The sequence below is a fragment of the Capricornis sumatraensis genome, chromosome 15 (genome assembly GCF_032405125.1).
Source record: "Capricornis sumatraensis isolate serow.1 chromosome 15, serow.2, whole genome shotgun sequence".
Lineage (NCBI taxonomy): Eukaryota > Metazoa > Chordata > Mammalia > Artiodactyla > Bovidae > Capricornis > Capricornis sumatraensis.
Window position 1 is genome coordinate 70,618,973 of NC_091083.1, and position 17,431 is coordinate 70,636,403.

General features: G+C 49.3%; 1 long non-coding RNA gene, 2 other non-coding genes and 1 pseudogene across 6 annotated transcripts; 3 read left to right on the plus strand and 1 right to left on the minus strand.

Moving 5' to 3' along the window:
• The first annotated feature begins 8,531 nt into the window (after positions 1 to 8,531).
• On the plus strand, positions 8,532 to 15,439 carry LOC138091631 (uncharacterized). 4 transcript variants are annotated; one of them, XR_011145936.1, is made up of 6 exons: positions 8,532 to 8,631; positions 11,338 to 11,518; positions 12,069 to 12,300; positions 13,433 to 13,505; positions 14,802 to 14,979; positions 15,066 to 15,439. It is a non-coding gene; the product is annotated as an uncharacterized lncRNA (long non-coding RNA). The 4 variants fall into 4 exon arrangements; XR_011145935.1 differs by having other exon boundaries at positions 12,177 to 12,300; XR_011145938.1 differs by having other exon boundaries at positions 8,549 to 8,631; positions 11,343 to 11,518; positions 12,177 to 12,300.
• Positions 9,827 to 10,682, minus strand: LOC138091599 (EKC/KEOPS complex subunit TPRKB pseudogene; annotated as a pseudogene).
• Positions 10,697 to 10,830, plus strand: LOC138091974 (small nucleolar RNA SNORA71). Its single transcript, XR_011145996.1, has one exon. It is a non-coding gene; the product is annotated as a small nucleolar RNA SNORA71 (small nucleolar RNA).
• On the plus strand, positions 14,027 to 14,160 carry LOC138091977 (small nucleolar RNA SNORA71). Its single transcript, XR_011145997.1, has one exon. It is a non-coding gene; the product is annotated as a small nucleolar RNA SNORA71 (small nucleolar RNA).
• Positions 15,440 to 17,431: the final 1,992 nt, after the last annotated feature.

Below are 17,431 nucleotides of genomic sequence, written 5' to 3' on the forward strand. Positions count from 1 at the left end.
CTAATCTGAGGGTATTAACAGTATAGTGGGGCTTCCCTGGTGGTCCAGTGGTTAAGAATCTGCCTTGCAATGCAGGGGCAACAAGTTCGATCCCTGGTCCGGGACGATCCCACGTGCTGCTGAGCCACTAAGCCCGTGTGCCAGAACTACTGATCCTGCGCACAGCAACTACTGAAGCCACATGCCCTAGAGCCGTTTTCTGCATCAAGAGAAACCACCACAAGGAGAGGCCCACGCACCACAGCTAGAGAGTAGCCCCTGCTCTCTGCAACGAGAGAAAGCCTGTGCAAAGCAATGAAGACCCAGCACAGCCATAAATAAATATATATATATATATATATTTTTTTAAGTACAGTGTTAGGCATGAAAAAGAGGGAATCGTGGGCTCTATGTGTTAAAATAGTCCCTCCTCCTTTGCCCCCAAGAGGAAGAGTAGGAGGATGTTCCTTTTTCTCTGGTGATCCTCATACCGGGAGCTCCAGCAGGAACACCTCAGAGCTTGATTAATGTCACCTAGCATTGGAAACCCCAGGTGACCCGTGCCCAACCCCTTCCTCAGTACATTGTCTCCTTTAGCAGGTGTAGAATCTGGGCTAGGACTGGCTACCTGCTGCCCAAGAGGTTCTAATTTAGACAGAGCCTGCTAGAAGAGGGCCTGTTCACACCACATGGGGTTCAGTCAAAGGGCACCAGGAGGAGGCTCGCTGAAGAACCCTTGAAATAGGGGCCGAAGGAGAATGCACAGCCTTAATTTCAGGTCCAGCCTGGGGAGAAATGTTCCCCCATCTCACTCTTCATTTCACCTGATCCTGGAGGTACTGGGAGTTGGGGGGTAGGAGGACTGAGCAGAAACTGGTGACTAGAAACACATCTGGGCAAGTAAAGGGAGAAGGTTCCCATTCCCTCCTAGCAGACAGCAGCCCACCCTATGCTTGGTCCCAGACGGTGGAGAGCAGAGAAGTCTTAACTATCAACAGTCACTGAAAGCATGATGAATATATGAGATGAACATTTAAATTAATGGAATAGAAATCATGTCCGCTATTTTTAGTAACACAAGTCTTATTACCTAAGAAGGATCAGAGAAGTTATGAGGACTGCCTGATATTTTTCTAAGGATAGGGAAAAGATATTTAGAAAGTTCAAAGAGAGAGGCAAAATATATATATATATATATATAATATATATGTTTTATGATGACATACGAAAAGTCTCACTTTCAAAATACTAATCGCATTTATAAAGGATAGGGCTGTGACTGGGAGACCAACATTCTGCCATCTTGGAGTTTGTGACCTCACAGTGGCTGAGAGATTCCTGCTGCCTGGACCTGGGGTGGGATGGCGGGGGGGTGGGGCTTGGAGATGAGGTCTCAGCTGACTAAACAGATTGTCCCAAGGAAGTGATGCCCAGGGTCTAGGCCGGAAGTCAGCAGCTGGCCTGGTGAGCCCTGCAGGAGCTCCAAGCTCCATCCCCACACTAAGAATGAACAACATACTGGCAGTTTTTATTTTTCTGTTCCTCTTCCTCCTCCTCACCTTATTGATGCTCTGTTACTACGTCTTTCAGGAGGAATAGGCTTGGACTGAGGCCCAGTGGTAGCCTTGGCCAGTCCAGCCGCCCAGGGCCTCTGCTGTCCTGTGGCCCAAGTCTGGGCCTGTTTGGGGGTCTCCAGCAGCCCCACACCCTCACTGGATGCTCGGACAGAGATGAGACAGAGGGTCTCTCCACCAGGGTCAGTTCCCACCGAGGTCTCCACACCCCCACTTCCCTGGGTCCCCCTAGCTGGGTTCTCTGACTTTCAAACCTCCCTGTGACTAGTCTTGCTTCTGGTTCATTTTTGTCCTGGGGTGAAGGCCACTGATGCTGGAGAGGGAGTCAGTGTGAGCTCACTGAGGGTTTATATAGCTCAGGCCTCTGCCATGGGGACAAACAGGAGAAGAGGTGGCTTTCTCCCTTCAGAAACTGGCAGGCTGGGCCCTGGGGGACTAGAGCCCAAGAGAAAGACTGATAACTTTGCCTGGTGACATTGGACTTTCCTTCATTCGGCGGTGGACAATCCTTGAATCAACCTTCTTGACTAATGACTCTGGATGGTCTTAGCTATTTAACTTGAGTTTCCCTGAGCAACAGTTTTGGGCCTCCTTTGCTAACTAAATAACTGAGATGTTTGTGGCTAATTAACTTAAACTTTCCTGACTTGAGAATCATTATCTATCTTGCCTGAATACTTGAGCATTCCAGGATAACAATATTTGACTTTGGCTCATTCTCTCTCACCATGCTAGTTGATGATATCAATTCTGTACTCTTAAAATATTTATTTATTTGGCTGTGCTGAGTCTTAGTTGCAGCATACAGGACCTTCTGTCTTTGCTGTGCCGTGTGAACTCTGGTTGTGGTGTTTGTGGGGGATCTAGTTTCCTCACCAGGGATGGAACCTGGGCCCCCTGCGTTGGGAGCACAGAATCTTAGCCTCTGGACCACAAAGGAAGTCCCCAATTCTTTACTTTTATGATCTTGGGTCATTCTGGCCAAGGGCAGCAGACATCCCTGACTATTTTTCTGGAGCTTCTAGGATAAAAATAGAAGAATTCTTCCATGATTTCACCATTATGTATGATATTGACTGACAGTTTCCCTGGTGGTTCTGTGGTAAAGAATCTGCCTACCAATGCAGGAGATGAAAGAGATGCGAGTTTGATCCCTGGGTCAGGAAAATCCTCTGGAGGAGGGTATTCTTGCCTGGAGAATCCCACGGACAGAGGAGTCTGGCGAGTTACAGTCCACTGGGTCAGAGTCAGATATGACTGAAGTGACTGAGCACAATGTTTTATGATGTATATTCTATTTTTAGAAATCTAAGAATTTTTATGCCGTCTATGGGGTTGCACAGAGTTGGACACGACTGAAGCGACTTAGCAGCAGCAGCGTGAATGAATATTAATTTTTAATCAAATTATGATAACCATGGTAATAGCTAAAATGTATTACTAGTTTACTATTTAATGTAAGATATCAACTACTGAAAAAAGCACTTATGGTATTCACATATTTCAATGCATTATTTTACCTATTTTAATTTTTTAAAAATGTTTATATATTTATCTGGCTGCGCCGAGTCTCAATTGCGGCACATGGGATCCTCATTGCTTCATGTGGGATCTTTCTTTGCGGGGCACTGACTCCAGCTGTGGCTTGGATGGCTTAGTTGCTCCAAGGCATGTGGGATCTTAGTTCCCCGACCAGGAATCGAACCTGTGTCCCCTGCCTTGTAAAGCAGATTCTTAACCTCTGGACCACCAGGGAAGTCTCCTAAATTTTTGAATTGTAAAATAACCATAACATAAAATTTACCATCTTAGCCATTTTTAAATATTCAGCTCAGTAGTGTCCAGTACATTCACATCGTTGTGCAGTCAATCCCCAGAACTCTTCTCATCTTTCAAACTGAAACTTACAGCCATCCAAAAGTAACTCCACTTTCCCCAGTCCCTGGCAACCACCATCCTACTTTCTGATTCTGAATTGGACTAATCAAGGAAACTTGCATAAGTAGAATCATTCAGTTGTTCTTTAGTTGCTAAGTCATGGCCAACTCTTTGGGACCCCATGGTCTGTAGCCCGCCAGGTTCCTCTGTCCACGGGATTTCCGAGGCAAGAACACTGGAGTGGGTTGCCATTTCCTTCTGCAGGGGATCTTCCCAGACCAGGTATCAAACCCACATCTCTTGTGTCTCCACCATTGGCAGATGGATTCTTTACCACTGAGCCACTAGGGAAGCCTGGAATCATTCAGTATTTGTCCTTTTATAACTGGTTTATTTCACTTGGCATAATATCATTAAGGTTCATGTATGTTGTAGCATTTGTTAGAATTTCCTTCCTTTTGAGGGCTGAATAATATTCCATTATGTGATAAACCACATCATATTAATCCATTCATCCATCAATGGACATTTGAGTGGCTTCTTTCTGGCTATAGTGCATATATGGCCATGCACGTGGGGGGACAAATATCCCTTAAAGACCCTGCTTTCAGTTGTTTTGAGGATATATCCATAAGTGAAATCATTGGATCCTACAGCAATTCCATTTTTAATATTTTGAGCAACCACCACACTATTTGCCCCAGCAGCTGCACCAGAGAGTTCCCTGGTAGCCTAGTGATTAGGATTCAGCACTTTCACTGCTGTGGTCTGAGTTCGATCCCTGGTCAAGGAACTAAGAATCTGCAAGCTGCATGGCGCAGCCAAAAAAAATTTTTTTTTCACACAGCAGCTGCTCCATTTTGCATATTCGATCTACTTTAGAGTCAAGAAACTGAGATTCAGAAAGATTAAGTAGCTTGCTAATACAGGTAAGATGTGGAAGAGAAAAAATTTTTTTATGTGTATTGAATTTATTCCCCAGGGCTGCCATAAGAGAGTGCCACAGACTGGGTGGCTTAAGACAGAAATGTGCTCTCTCACTATTCTGGAGGTCAGAAGTGCACAATCAACGTGACGGCAGGGCCATGTTCCCTCTGAAGCTCTGGGCAAGATTCTTCCTTGCCTCTCCCTAGCTTCTGGTGGTGCCCATCAACCTTGGGAGTCACACAGCATTCTCCTGGAGTACCTTTCTCCTTACTTGTAAGGACACCAGTCATATTGGATTAATGGTCCTCCCTCTTGCAACGTGACCTCATTTTAACTTACCTCTTAATTACATCTGTAAAGACTGTTTCCACGGCAGGTCACATTCCCAGGTACCAGGTGTTAAACGACTTCAACATAACACCTTTTGAGGGGTCCTAACTCAATCCATCATATCTTGTCTTCTTCCCGATTCTGTGATATCTACCACACTCTTGATGTCACTGGGATAAATTACTAGACTTCCCAATAGAAACCCATGCTTGCATTTGTGGGACAGAGCTAATTGGATGTTGGTGGATTATTAGACCATAAGCTTGGAACGAGGCAGACACAAAGGGTTTCTTTCATTCATCCCTATACCTCCCAGTCATTAAGTGAAAGAAGTGAAAGTGAAGTCGCTCAGTTGTGTCCGACTCTTTGTGACTCCATGGACTGTAGCCTACCAGGCTCCTCTGTCCATGGGATTTTCCAGGCAAGAGAACTAGAGTGGGGTGCCATTTCCTTCTCCAGGGGATCTTCCTGACCCAGGGATCGAACCTGGGTATCCTGCATTGCAGGCAGACGCTTTATTGTCTGAGCCACCAGGGAAGTCCCAGTCATTATACAGTAGAAAACAAAAAGCAGCATTTGAAAAGGGGCATGGCTTTTCCAGTGCCTTTATGGGAAAAAATCATTATCTTAACAGTTGTTTGGGGAATTGTTTAGGTGGTAGTTTTCGTTGTTCCTTTTTTAATTTCCTGCCAGTCAGGCGGTGATTGTCATCTGCTGGCCACACCCACTAGCACAGTGCCCGCAGAGTGGAAGCACTTACTCACTGTGTATTGAATGAATGAATAGAAGGTTCACTGGCAGAGCAGTGCCCTTGCCCCCTTTTCGCTGCTACTGTTCTGTTTTGATGACCAGTAGCAAGTGGCTGGTGGCTTCTCCTCCCCGTAGAGCCTCCTTAAGCCCACTGTGTCCACTCCTGAAAGAGCCTTATTCCAGGCAGACCTAGTCATCAGCCTACTCCTGTTCTGGATAGGTCCCCAACACATCCCCGGCAGCAGTAGACTCCCTTGAAACATCCATCCCTTCAGGAGCTTGCAGAGCATACACTGCAATTTTGTTTTGTTTTTAAGGTCTGCAGACACATCACGGACTGACAAAAAAGGCCAAGCCACTGAGCATGGACTGTTATCTGAATGCCCCAAGCAAAGGTTGTCACAATACTTTGATTTCAAGACTTCAACATGCTGCCCTGTTTGCCGCAGTCTCCAGTTAGGCAGGCCAGTGTTGTAGATGAGAAAGTCATCTGAGATAAGCACTCACAGTGCATCAGGCAACTGCCAACCTCCCATGCTCCATGCCACTGGTGGAATACCTTAATAATTGGCCATTTATGGGCTTTTAGCCAGGAATGTTGGAGACAGAAACCTAACTTATGCTAACAAAGAATTACTTTATTGGGAAGCTTATATAATTGAACAAGAGGAAGGGCAGAGGTGGAACCGAGCTTCCAAGGTGACAAACACCAGGACTGAAATGCTACCAGGACGTATCTCCCCCTTTCTCTGTGTGTGGACTTCTGACTTTACATTTACTCCATTTCTTACATGTGAGGTAGCAAGGGGACACATGCTGGGTGTGTCCTGAAGTGCACATCCATCCACCTTCCACTGAAGGGAGGCAGGATTGCCACATATGGTCGTGCAGGCTGTGCACTGCCCAACTCATGGACATGCCATTCATATTATAGTCTCTTGCTGAGAAGCAGAGATGTTAGGGATGCTTGGTTGAACACAGAAAACACTTGATGTTTTCCTAGCACATCCTTCTCTGGCCCTGCAGAGTCACCCTATTTTCTACCACCCTGAAGGAGGGGGGAATTCAAAAAAATCTCCATTCTAATCCTTAAATGGTGGGCCCTTCTAATGAAGACTCTTGGGAATATCTTTTTTTGCCCCTCCCATGCTGCACAGCATGCGGGATCTTAACTCCCCAACCAGGGATTGAACCTTGGTCCCTGCATTAGGAAATTCGGAGTCTTAACCACTGGACCACCAGAGTAGTCCCTGGAAATATCTTTAAAGAGCAACACTTGGGGGGAATTTTCCCACCAGCTTCATGAGGACAAGCGGAAGATATTAATAACTCAAGCTGACAGTGTAACCCATGAAGGTCCACTAGAATAAGAGAAAGGTTTGCAAGAAGTAGAGGGGCTTCTGAGAAATGCAGTCCTTAACTCCACAATCTTGAAACTCTCAATTCTCAGTTACTTTCTAGGCCAAAGGACAGGCACTTCCACCTTTTTGTAGCTGGGGGAAGAGTCAGGCATCTGGGAGGTGTCTCATCTCATCGGTGGGTTGAGAGGTACTGACCGTGCAGAGATGCCTAGGTGTTGAGCGTGCATACATCTCAGGGTCTCTGTGGCTTGCCTTGCTTGGCATGCTTGGCCAAGACCCTGCTTCTTCCTGGGTGAGCTCACTGGGCGGGCAGGCCATACCCAGGGATACAGTGGGTGGAGGGTGGGGAACAGTGAAAGCAAGAGGAGTCGAAAGGCAGTTGAATCTGAGCTGGGTCCTTTGCTTTCCTGTTATCACTGACCAAGCCTGGTTCTACCTGAGATTTACCAATATATTTTTAGGATGTTTATATTTCTAAATAAATTAACCTATAATTTATTTTTTATTTTATTAACCTTTTCTAATTTGGGAATTATGTGAACTTAGAACTGTTTTCTCTTTTTCTCTTATCCAGGAGGCTGTATAATATCATAAAGCTTTGTAGAACTTACTTATTAAGGCACTTGGTTATGCTGTTTTCTTTGTGGGAAGACTTAACTATGGATTCAATTGCTTGCAGTGTTATGAAATTATTTGGATTTTCTATTTTTTCCTTAAGACAATTCTGTTAAATATTTTCCAGAAAAGTGCTCATTTTACCTAAGTTTTAAATTTTACGAGCAAAAAGTCAAATAGATTTGTCTCTCATTTTTTTACTTTCTGCTCTGACTGTACCAACTTCCTCATTGCTAAAATTGCTTGGCTCTGTTGCTCTACATATGATTATGCTCATTTTCTGCTATTTTAGTTTCTACTCTTGTTGTTTTATGGACTTTCACTTTGCTTAGATCCTTTCAATTGTCCTTTTTCTCATTTTTTAAGCCCTCAGGAGCCAGGAGCTGACTGAGACACATGGAATTTTTCTTACACTTCGGAATCTAGTGAGCCCCTCTCCCGTTGCAACAATGAAAATTTCTGTTTCTTCTCTTGCATCAGAATTTAAAGATCAGGCAATGAGATGCCCCATGCAGTTTCTAACTTCTTCACGTCCCAGCACATGCATCCACTCCCCCATCCTTACCCCGACATCAGCTTCTTAGTCTTTCTCTTCCTCCCTTTTCTGAACATCTTCCCATTTCCCTTTTCTGTTTGAGTCCTTCAGAACCCCAATAAGTCGCACCTCCACCGTGCAGCCATCTTAATTCGGAAATTGGCTGAAGTATGATTCTACTCATAGCCCCACAGCTAGCCTCTAAGCTCTTTAGGATCCACACTCTCTCACACTCGAGATACAAAGTTAAAGAAGAAAGTATAGTTTCCCCAGCTTCAGCCCCACACACAACACTTTGTCAGAAGGCAGGACACCATAATTGACGTTCCCAGCAAGACTGAATTCAATAGGAAGAGTGAATGCAACAAAATCAGAGAGAAGGAATAGACAGCTCAAAACTACAGACGTCCTAACCATTTAATAGTCGGATGGATGGTTGGGGAGATGAAAGAATGCTTGAATACTTGGCGGGTAGGTTTCAACTCCGATCCACTAGGGGGCGCGAAGAGACTGGCTTGCGCGGGGTCCATCCGGGGATTCGCCGCTCTAGGCCCCAGCCCGTCTCTCAATGGCAGTTCCGCCAGCACCCAACAGATGGAGGACGGGTTCTGTCTCCGAGTCGCCGGGATCGTCCAGCATCTTAATGCAGTTTGACCTGCAGCCGACATTCCTGGCGCCCCGGGTGAGTCACCGCAGGACCGCACTGCCCCGGAACCCCCAGAGGTCTCTAAGGCCGGTTCTCCGTACGCCCCTGCCCCCGACAGGAGAGGAAACAGGCCCGTGGGGTCGGGGAGTTCAGGTCAGCTCCAAGCCTAGGCCCACTCTTGGTTCTGAGCCGGTTCCCTGCGCTGCATGTGGACCTCTCTGCACTCGTGTTCTTGACAAAGGGCCCTCGGGTCACCGCACTACCGGCCGGCGCCGTTTTGGAGCGTCGGGTCCCGGGCCTCAGTCGCCCGGTGGGGAGACTTGGGCCCACCGACGGCGAGAAGCGGGTCCCGGGATGCGTAGGCCGGAGGTATCGCAGGGAGGTTCGTGCGGAACCGGTGTGAACTGCACCCGTGCTGCGGCGCCAGATGCCCCCGATCACATCCCATCACCTCCGACTCCACCGTTTCATCCCCTGAAGCCGCTTGTCTGTTGCCGGACAAATATCTTCGTGACCTTCGTGATCTCGGTAACCTCTAAGGGAAAAGTGTTCAAACCTCCACTTTAACAGAGGGTGCCCCCAGGGCCCTAGAGAAGAGCAGTCTGGCTTCCTGGGCCCCTGCTTCGAACTGAAGGCCTTCCCCTCTCTTTCCGGGCCAGGCCCTGCGCAGCTGAAGACCCTGCCTCGGGCGGCGCCCCCTCCCCTCCTGCAGGACCCTGACCCGCACTGCCTGCCGCGCCCCCGCGGTGTCCAGGGACTGAGCTGTCCCCTGGGGCAGTGGTGGAGCTGTGGCCTTCCTGCCCTAGTGCAGAGGGGGTGGTTCCTGGGCTTGAGGGTTCTGGGACCTGCCTTGCAAAGCCCTTGTGCAGGAGGATGGGGTGGGTTTGGGGGCCAGAAAGGCCAGAGTTTGGATCCTGACTCAGCCCCTCATTAGCCTTAGCCGGGGAACCTGGGGTGAGTTCCTTTATTCTCCTGAGCGTTCCTTTTCTTCAAGTGGGAAAATGGCAATCACTCCGGAAGGGCAGAGGCCTGGTCTGTGTTCTTTTTATTTGAACTCACAGTTCTTGGCATGTAATGGGTCCTCAGTTGGTATTTGTGGGGTGGATGAGTAGTTGAGGCTTTTTTTTTTTCTTTCTTTTTTTTTTTTTTTGTGATTATCTTTTAAAATATGAAAAGGTAGGACCAGGAGTGGTTTTTTTTCCCTTTGTTACCATTCTGTGTTTTAAAACTTTATACAATACAACATAACAGATTTTATGATCTAGGAAAAACAATGTTTTTTATAAAAGCTGAAAAATTTTTAATATTTCTGTCATTTCACAAAACATCTTTTGTTGACATTCTACAAATGATACCATCCAATAATGTTCCAATACTTTCTTCTTGTGAAGATAGTTTATATACCTTTTTGACTTCTGTAATATTTGTTATTTCAGGGAGATTTTCCAGAGGAACCTGATGACCTTCTACCTGAGATATTAGGTGTTCTTGATTTATTTGTTTTTCACCCTCTTCAATATAAGCAATCAGAATTGAAGTATCATTTGCTGAGATACCAAATTTTTTCAAGGCCTCTGAAATATTGTTATTTGGGGAAAGATTGAAAATAACTTCAGTAGATAGAGTTCTTGTCTTCATTTTCCCCAGTTTGTAGAGGTGAACTGCTTTGTTTGCGGCCACAATTATCTGAAATGGATCGACAATCACTGTAGGATTTATTAATGAGCCATCAATGGCACCTTCCATGGCCTTTTTTCTCAAGCCCGCAGCATTTTTTACATCTTTAAATAACAGAAGGGTCACCCTTGGCAAATGCTCGATAAACGAGGGCGCCGAGAATCACAGGTATCATCTGGAAAATCACTGGTCTCCAGTCGCCGCCCGACCCGGCCAGCGATGTGATGCCAGGAGTCTTTTTTTCTTTTTAACCAGAAGTTAGTCTTCCCCCGGCTTCTTTTGATGGGGGGCGGTGGAACCTTTTCAGGAAGTGAGGCTAGTGCCTGGGGTCCTGGGCCTGGCTGCGCAGCTTTCCCCTGCCTGGGTGGAGAGCCGGCTTCTAACCCGGGCTCCTCTGCCTGATTCCCCATCTGCCCTTCTCTGCCCCTGCATTTGAAAGTGATCGTGGGCTGCCTGTGCCTTGGTCATTGATAGAGCAGGGAAAGGAATTGCTGAAAGCATTTTCCCGTGTTTGGAGGGTTCACTCCTGTCCCTTCTGAACTCTGGAGCTGTCACACACCTCCCCCCTCCTACTGCCTTTTTAGATCTGCCTCTGGGCACCTGGTGTGCAGCTTACTAAGTGCTCCCTATGCCAGGCTCAGTGCTAGTTGCTGAGAAGCTTTTAACTCATTGTTGACCAGGGGATTTTTGCAGGAAACTAATGTCTGGTGCCAGTGATTTGTTATGGAAGTGATATTGATACATCTGTGGTCAAAAGTGTTTGGGTGAAAAAAAGATGCATTAATAATAAGTCTCTGGTCAATAATGTGTTTAAAAAAAAAAAAAAGGAAGGTAAAGCATGGGCTGTTTCTTAGACGCTGGGGCTAGTTGTGGAGCCACTGGGTAATTTTCACCACGAGCTTCCCTCCAGAAAGCCAGGTCTACCTCCCCTCTTCCCCCTTTCCAGGTCCTTAGTCCAGCTTGTGGTCTGGAGAGTGGCTTGACACAAGGTGAGGATACTAATCATACTTCATGGGAATCATGAGTTTTCTTGTTTTTTCTGCCTCTCTCTGCTCTCATCTCAAGGTCAGTATCTGAGTGTCATCTGCTCAGTGCCTGGCAGGTGTCTGGTGCTCAGCAGCTGTGGAACAGTTGCCCAGCAGGAGAGGACAGCACAGACTCATCCCAGTGAGGTGGCGTGGCCCATCACGTCATGGACAATCAGAGAAAGACTGCTTTTGGCCAGCCAGCCCAGGGAGAGGTGGAGGTACTTGCTGTGTTTTCTTTTCTTGGAGTTTTTCTCCGTGTTGACCACTGTTTATCCATCGGAGGTTCCTTGGTGTGAGACAGAGCCTAGTCTACTAAGGGAGAGTTTCCCCATGACCTGTGGTTATGGTGGCAGGAACTAGAACAGTAATGCCCTTGGACAGGCTTAAATAACAGGAATCACAGTAGTAATGCAATTTGGAGCCCCTGGTGGCTCAGACAGTAAAGAGTCTGCCCGCAATGCGGGAGACCTGGGTTCAATCCCTGTGTTGGGAAGATTCTCTGGAGAAGGAAATGGCAACCCACTCCAGTATTCCTGGAGAATGCCATGGCCATGGGATTGCAAAGAGTCGGACACGACTGAGTGACTTCACTTTTAATGCAATTGGACAAGGCTTAAACAGACACCAGACCTCACCTCTGCAGGAGGCCGGAGGTGCCTTTACCTCCTCACACACACCCCCAGCCCCCTCATGGTGGGTCCTCAGGGGTGGGTCCTCAGTCATCTGAGTTTGCACAAAAGATGATCTGGAAAGCCGTCTCTGTCTCAGACGCAGATGAGCTGTTGTCCTGTGTGGAGTAGTCGACTTCCGTCCTGGGAATAAAAGGTGTGGCTCGTGGGTTGGGAACACAGCCCACCCAGGTACTCTGGGTTCCAGGACGTGGTGACCAGGCGGCATCCAGGCTGCTCATCCAGGGCTTCTTGACCGTCGCAGAGGAAGCAGCACGGTGCACAGGGGTCCCTGCGAGGTGTCCCGTCCTGTCAGGAGACAGCTGGCCCAGGTGAGTCCTGTTCCCTGGAGATCTGGGGCGTTGCCTCCCGCAAGGTGCATGACGTCCCCGCGTGGTCTGGGAATAGATAGAAGAGAGACCAGGGTGACTTGGTCCTCGCACTCAGCTTCACCCTCTCTGGGGTCTCTGAGGACCCACCCTGTTCCTCTTCGTGTGCTTGGTCCTGAGAGCCCTTGGGGAGCCCTACACGTTGGCAGCAGAGCGTGTGGAGCAGGGAAAGGATTCTGACATGTCCACCTGTACTTGTGTGTCAGTCACTTCTCTGCCTCCTCCTGACTCTGGGACCTTCTCCTGACTCTGGTTTCATCCTCCAGAAAGCAGGACTGCAGTGAGGCTGTTTGTCTCCGGCTCATGTCATCGCTGTCTGTTACAACCTAGGAACTCCGTCACTTTTCTTGCAGAGGTGTCCTCCCTTTGGCTGTCCCTTCTGGGTCACGTGGATGGCTTTTTAGCAGGACTAGAAGCAGATACTGGGTCCTCATGCCCAACTGGGCTGACTGCTCCAAGCCTCTGCCACTGGCCTCCTTTTTCAGTAAGCCCTCTGTCCTTTTCAGCCGCTGCGCTTGGAAGTGATGCTGGGCTGCCTGTGGCCTACTTATTGGTAGTGCAGACAGAGGACACACAGTAGGGCTGCCTCGCATCCTCGCTCCCTAGTTCTGGGAGATTTCTACACTTCTGTGTCTCTCTGCCCAGCCCTTGGGCCTCCAGGGTCTGTTGGGGTGTGTCCGTGCCATCGCTGGGGCGTTTCCTTCTGGCTCCTGCTGTCGGGAAACAGGCTCCTTTTGTGTGTTGCTTCAGTTCCCCTTGATGCCCAGTTGCTGTCAGTTGGCCATGCACATTCCCATAAATCTGGCGACGGCATCCTTTTCTGCCTGTCCCTGGTCAATTACACATCAGTCAGCATTGGCACCCTGCCACAGAGCATCCACTGTCTCCTTCTTCAGAGTTAACTACTGTTTTTTGTCTGAAGAAATAGCATGTCTTTTCAGGAAATAACAACAGCCGACACTTGGGGGATGTTTACTGTCTGCTAACTCTAGTGCTAAGCCCTTTCCTGGTGCCTTTGCCCTCCTGTGAGCAGGGGCAAGTCGAGCGCTCACCCTTGGCTTCTGGTCTGTTGCAGACGAGTCCACTGTGTGCAGAGGCGTCATGGAAGCTGTCGTGTCAGGAGCATTCTAGACCGCACTGTCCTTGAGGTAAGATCTCTGGTCCGTTCTCTAGAGTGTTGGGTCCTCCCACATGGTGGTCATGTGTGTGTTCCCAGAGGCTTTGGGTGAAGATGTAGGGGAGCTGAGAGGTGGGATGAAGGCCGCATCCATGAGTTCCCAGGTCCACTCACCAGCCCAGCCCTGGGCAGCCTGGGTCACATCTGGAGCGTCACTGTCTTCAGTGGTTGCTGCAGGGATGGCACCTCTCGAGTCCCATTAGGGCACTGAGAGTTATGGGGTATCTGCCTTCCTCCCCGGAGTGTGGGCAGAAGCATGTGAACCTGGGCGCCAGAGATTCCGCCCCTGGGCTTGAGTCTCCTTTGACTGCCGTCTCAGTCAGCATCCTATTCAGAACCTTGTTTCTGTCATTTGAAAAACCACAGCTATGTCAGAGGTGACTTTGTTGTACCCAAGACCACGTGAGTCCTGTAATCTCCAGTTGTAGTATTTTCCCAATGTTTCGCCCACTGTTGGCCTTCTCTTCCCAGAGTGCTCTCTGCCCTGTATGCACCTGCATTCAAAAGAGACCATGGGCTGTCCGTGCTCTGGTCGTTGACAATGCAGGGAGAAAAGTTGTGGAAAGCAATTTCCCGAGTTTGGAGGGTCCGCACCTGTCCCTTTCAAATGCTGGCGCTTTCCCACACCCCTGCTTCTCTCCAGCCTGGGCTTCCCCCTCAGGCGCTGGGGGCTCCTTTGTGACGGGCAGTGACGTCTCAGCATAGCCTCCTGTTACCAGAGCCAGGCCATGGCCATGTCAGGCTTCGAGACGTTAGCAGGTGTAAGGAGCCAGGCAGCATTACGCATAATGAACACGCGCGATGTTGGGTGGTGTGTGGGGACTGCTGTAAGATTGTCAAGGGGAGCAGCTGTTTGGAGGTGGTGGTGGACCAGCCTTGGAAGGACTGAGACGTGATAGACCACAGGAGGGACTTCGGGGGGAGGGTAGGAACGTGAGGATGATCTGAGGCCGGGGTGAGTGTGTGCACCTGGAGTCAGGTGTGCAGGCAGGTAATGAAAGTGTGGGGGGAGGGCTGCTGGGCCATGGTGGTCCCCCTCTGACATACAGTGGGGGTGGACCGAGTGGGAGGAGCTCCTGAGAGCAGGCTCTCCAGCCATCTCTTTGCCAGTACCTACATTTGCTCTGTTGCCCTCAGAAGGTGCATTTTTAAAAAGACAGTGTTCCTTTTGATTCTTCTCTGGGAGCTTTGAGATTTCCTTTTTCTGCTGAGGTTGGTATGAAAAAAGCCACAGCGCATCCCTGACTATCTGGGGGCATTCTCACAGATGTTGGCTTGAAGAAAGGCGAGGTAACATTGGAGAGCAAACCCTTGTCGTGGCCTCCTGCCCTGTGACCTCCCCATCACACTGGGGGTGCTGCCTTGGAGGACACCTCAGGGATGGGAGCACTGGCCTCTCAGGATGGTGTCCTGGGTTCCAGCTCCCCTGGAGGAGCCTCCTCATGGTGAGTTACTGCCAAGGGGCTAAGTCGGCCTCTGTTTCTGAGACACATGTTCCAAGCTGCCAGCCTCATCTGACTTCCTCCTTTAGGCTGTTTTGGGTCTGATCACAGGCGAGCAGACTGAAGAGGGGTGTTGCTGCGTGACCACCGCCAGACCTCCTCCTCCTGTTGCCTCAGCACAGTATGGAAGGACTTGGCCCCATGTGACCAGGTCAGGGGCCTGGTTAAGGCCTGAGACTCTGGGACCTTGGGATTCACAGCTGGAGACCTTCAGCTGGCTCTGCCCCTTCCCAGCAGGTGCCACAGGGCACAGCGGACCCAGAAGACTGGTTTCCTTCCATCTGGACCAGGTCCTCCAGTGGCTTCCATGTCCCCCTCTCTGTTCCTGGTGTAACTTTTAGAACCAGGAGTTCCTGTTGGAGGCGTCTCTGCTGGGCATCTTGTCCTCTCACCCACTTCAATAAATCTTGAAACTGCCCTGCCGCTTGTTTCTTTTGTTTCCTTTAATCCCTGCCTCCATGTGCACAGCTGGGTGGAGAGACCGTGGGTCACGGGCAGGTCTTCCAGTTTTCAATCACTGAGACTTTCTACTTCACACACTCCTGAGGCCTGACCTGAGGATGGGATGTAGAATTGCAAATTGCCATGGGTTTAAACCATCCCAAGTGCTCTGGGGGCTCAGGTTTTGGAGAGAAGAGAGCTGTTAGAATTGTTGGCAGAGGAATGTTTGTACCAGGGCTTTGGAAGTGAGGATGAGGGTGGGCTGGACGTAGAGTCAGGCACTGAAGTCCTCCAGGAGGGCAGGAGAGCCCTGGGCTCTGGGGTGGAAGTACATGGGGTGAATTTAGGGAGAGGGTTTTGAGCAGAGAAGGCAATGGCACCCCACTTCAGTACTCTTGCCTAGAAAATCCCATGGACAGAGGAGCCTGGAAGGCTGCAGTCCATGGGGTCACTGAGGGTCGGACACGACTGAGCGACTTCACTTTCACTTTTCACTTTCATGCATTGGAGAAGGAAATGGCAACCCACTCCAATGTTCTTGCCTGGAGAATCCCAGGGATGGGGGAGCCTGGTGGGCTGCCGTCTATGGGGTCGCACAGTCGGACACAACTGAAGCAACTTAGCGGTAGCAGCAGCAGAAGAGGGATACAGTAGGAATAGCTGCCCTCGGGAGGACTCTGGGGGTGTGGTGGGCAAAGGCCAGGTGTTGGGCTTATATAAGAGTTCATGGTTAGTCAAAAATCTAAAGTGTATTGTAACTTCCCTGGCGGTCCAGTGGTTAAGACCATGCTTCCACTGCAGGAGGCACAGGTTCGATCTCTGATTAGGGAGCTAGGATCCCATGTGCCGTGCAGCGTAGCCAAAAAAGAAAAGGGGGGCATGTTTTTGACCATTCAACTTGTTCACTTTCAAATTATAAATGATGCTCACCCCAACCCAGCCTCTTAGGTCTGCCCTCCCCTGCCTTCTGCGCCCCTTGCCCACCTGACCCTCAGCCCCAGGAGAGGCCTCCCACTGTTCAGGGAAGACACGTGGGGCCTCCTCACGGCCCATGGTCTGTATCTACCCTCATCTCACACATCACACTCCAGAAGCACCACAGGCCCAGCCATGCTACCACATAATGTTCCTGATCATGCTGCCACTTTCCCAGCCTGTGTACACGCCTGGAAACCCCCTTTCATTTCAGATGCTTGCCTGACTCAGCTTGTGTCACTTCCTGCAGGAAGCCATCAATGGCTAAACCACCACCCAGCCTGGATTCCCTGCCCTTCCTTTCATTCACATCAAGTGTCAGTTTTGTGCACAGTGGGCTTCTCAGGTTCGATCCCTGGGTCAGGAAGATCCCCTGGAGAAGGAAATGGCTTTCATTCACATAAAGGGTCAATTTTGGGCAGGCCTAATTCTAGGAATTGGTAAATGGAAGAAGGCAGAAGAGCAAAACCCCCTGACTTTATGGTGTTTCCATTTTAGATAACAGAGATAGACCATAAAGTGTTGAAATGTCTAGTGTGCTAGGAAAAGGACTGTCGCGTTGTCGTGAAGTCGCTCAGCTGTGTCCGACTCTTTGCGACCCCATAGACTGTAGCCTATCTGGCTCCTCTCTCCATGGGGTTCTCCAGGCAAGAGTACTGGAGTGGGTTGCCATTTCCTTCTCCAGGGAATCTTCCCAACCCAGGGATTGAACCCGGGTTTCCCGCATTCCAGGCAGACACTTTACAAATTGAGCAGAGAGCTAAGACAGGAAGCCTGAGGGCAAGTAGGGGGTGTGGCCTTCTGAATCTGGAGATGGGGAAGGCCTCCCATAGGAGATGTGATTTGAGCAGAGTGAGGGGCTTTCACCTCTGGGTGTTCATGGCAACCTGTGCACCAGCTGTCACAGCATGGACTGGGGCTGGGAAGCATCTTTCCTCTGGGATTCAGGCCCAGGGAACTGCAGGACTAAGGCTAATTA